Consider the following 3,492-nt stretch of genomic DNA (forward strand, 5'->3'; position numbering starts at 1 on the left):
AGAAGCCTTAGCGTTCCTTCTCCAAAAGCTGATGGTTACCTGTATTACTGATTCCCTGAGAAATACAAGTCGTTTTGAAAAAGTGTCAACAATTAAGTTGGTGAGTTCATAAGCGTTTTTGTACTAAAATTTGTATGTCTTTAGGTAAAATAACTGAACGTGTTTTCTAGAAAATCCAATATTTTCAATGTAAGTGTGATAGTTTGAAAAGGTTCCAAAGGCTGGAATGCAATAGTATCTTTCATGTTAAAATGGTGAAAGTGGATTTATACATATATAATGTAACACTGAATGCATTTAAGAGTCTCGTAAATCAAAATATTTCGATATTCCATGTGAGATTTATAGCCATGCTATTGACCCAGACTGCCTGTAACAACGTTCTTCAGGCGTTGCAGTGTTATTACGTTTGTCACCCCAGACCTGCCGGTCTAACAGTAGCTAACAGTTTAGGTGCGGGATTGTCAATCTCGTATAGATCTATACACAAGTATCACGCTCTCCCGACAAGAGATTATGGTTTATAATACAGGACTTGGAATGCGTATTCGAAAGTACGGTGAAGCCGGATGTCTCACAAAACTTAGTATTAATAGATTTACGGAATGAAAAGTTCACATTACTTGTAAATAAAAGTATTTCCTTTTTATCGTGTTTATGTGAAGTTGTCATGACTATTTCGTAAACTATACCTATTATAGATTTTCAAAAGTGTGTTCCATTTGGTGATAAAAATTTGACGTAATACCAAGTTTGCATGTAAGGTGTAACTTGGGTATTAACGTTGTTTAACATTTATAAGCAGGATGTAAGTAAAATATTCGAAACCATATATAACGGTGCGTATTTGAACATAAGTTTTTCTCGTGTTTCACTTGTATTTCCCCCCCCCCCCCCTAAAACATGAAATAGACGTGAAAATGTAGGGGTATGAACTCACCTGGAAAGTGTGGTGATTTGAAGAAAACGAGACTTTACTCGGGTAGCGCTTCGACCGGGAAGTGGTAAGTTTCTTGGGATTCTCGGAGCTTCGGACCTTCGTCGGAACTTGGATATGTAACCGGGGTGTCGGGGTCGTCTCGGGATGCTAAACGTAGAGTAGAAGTAAGAGAGAAAGGGGAAATGAGCAAGGGAAGTCGGAACCCTCGCATCTTATTCGTAGGGGGCTGACAGGCTTCGTACGCTGGGCGTACTCCGAAGTACGCGGGGTGTACCTCGTACGCGGGGCGTACGTCAGCGATGACGTCTCCGGTCTCTGGTCTTCGGATAGGACGGTAGTAGAGGGTGTAGGGGCGACGTGGCCGATCCGAGGCCGTGCATTGGGTACGCTGGACGTACTCCGAAGTACGCTTGGCGTACGCTTGACGTTCTTTATATCCACGCGTAGGTGGGAATATACTCTACAACTCTCGTTTAGACTTCATCGGCAAATTTTGAAGTATTTTTAATAATATATTTTTAACAGGCCGGGACAGGATAAATCTGTTAAAAATTCATAACTTCTTCATCCGACGTCCGTTTTCGTCTGTCTTTTTACCGTTGTATTACCATTGACGATATCTTCGATAATTGTTTAGGCCGTGTCGGCTAAAAGTCGCTCGATCTCTATTTCGAGTTTTTAGCTGTCTACTGCTGTTCCGAAACTTAGAAAAATCATAACTTCCTCATACAAAGTCAGATTTGGGCGTTCTTTTTATGTATGCTCATGGTTTAACCTAATCTATGACTTTCGTTTAGATACCTAAGGCTAAAAAGTGTTTTATTGAGATTTCACCTTTTACGCTTAACGGTGTTTTACCGGTTGTGTCTCGGATTTTCGATTGATCATAACTTCTTCGTTATAACTCGGATTTGAGTGTTATTTATATTTCTGAAAACCCTGATGCGATATCTAACACTTTCTGTATCCCAATTGAGACTTTAGAACACTTCATTTTTTATGCTATTTTTATTGATTCAAAATAGTTTATAATATTTGACTTTTTGAACATTACATTGACTCGAAATATCGGGTTGTCACATCATCCCCCCGTTAGAGGGAATTTCGTCCCAAAATTTAATCTAAGATAGAGTTTATGGACTAGGAAAAAGATATGGGTACTTTTGTTTCATCTGATCCTCGCGTTCCCAGGTGTATTCAGGTCCTCGCTTGGCATTCCAACGGACCTTCACAATGGGTATGCGGCTTTGTTTAGTTCTTTTAATTTCCCGATCCATGATTTCTACTGGCTCTTCTACGAAGTGGAGATTCTCGTTGATTTCAATTTTGTCCAGAGGGATGACGAGGGTCTCATCGGATAAGCACTTCTTTAGGTTCGACACGTGAAAGGTAGGGTGTACGTTATTGAGTTCCTGCGGTAATCGAAGTTTGTACGCCACCGGGCCGATCCTGGTAAGGATCTCGAATGGTCCGATATACCTTGGGTTTAGTTTCCCAAGTTTTCCAAAACGTATTAAACCCTTCCAGGGTGAGACTTTCAATAGTACCCGGTCCCCAACCTGGAATTCCAAAGGTTTCTGTCTTTTATCCACATAACTCTTTTGTCTGTCTCTTGAAGCCTTCAGTCGTTCTCGGATTTGGACAATCTTCTCTGTAGTCTCCCTTATGATTTCCAATCCAGTGAGAGTGATGTCGGGTACTTGACCTCTTGCTAGTTGCGTGTCACCCACTTCAGCCCAGCACAATGGTGATCTGCACTTATGGCCGTAGAGGGCTTCAAATGGAGCAACCTTGATGCTAGTGTGATAGCTATTGTTGTACGAGAACTCAACCAATGGTAAATGGGTATCCCAAGCTTTACCAAAATAGATCACACAAGCTCTTAGCATATCTTCCAAGGTTTGAATGGTCCTCTCACTCTGACCGTCGGTCTGTGGGTGGTAGGCGGTACTCATGTCCAGCCTCGTTCCTAGATATTTTTGTAGTGACTGCCAGAACCTCGAGGTGAATCTACTATCTCGGTATGAGATAATGGATATTGGAACACCATGCAGTCGTACAATCTCCCTGATGTATGTTCTAGTTAGTTTCTCCAGCTTATCTGTTTCCTTTATTGGTAGGAAGTGCGCGGATTTGCTTAACCTGTCGACGATCACCCAGATGGTGTCAAGTCCACCTGCTGTCTTGGGTAACTTGGTTATAAAATCCATGGTTATCCGCTCCCACTTTCACTCGGGTATTTCCGGTTGTTGCAACAATCCCGAGGGCTTTTGGTACTCTACCTTGACTTTGGTGCAAGTCAGACATTTGCCTATATAGGTAGCAATTTCGGCTTTCATGTTTGGCCACCAATACAGGTTCTTGAGATCTAGATACATCTTATCCGATCCAGGATGTATGGAGTATCGAGTCTTATGGGCTTCATTCATGACAACATTTCTGAATCCGCCAAACTTTGGCATCCAGATCCGATTCATGAAGTAACGAACTCCGTCATCCTTGACTTCAAGATTCTTATCCATTCCTCTTAAGGCTTCATCCACCACATTTTC

The sequence above is a fragment of the Lactuca virosa genome, chromosome 9 (assembly GCF_052849685.1).
Source record: "Lactuca virosa cultivar CGN04683 chromosome 9, Lactuca_virosa_CGN04683_v6, whole genome shotgun sequence".
In the NCBI taxonomy this organism is placed as follows: Eukaryota; Viridiplantae; Streptophyta; class Magnoliopsida; order Asterales; family Asteraceae; genus Lactuca; species Lactuca virosa.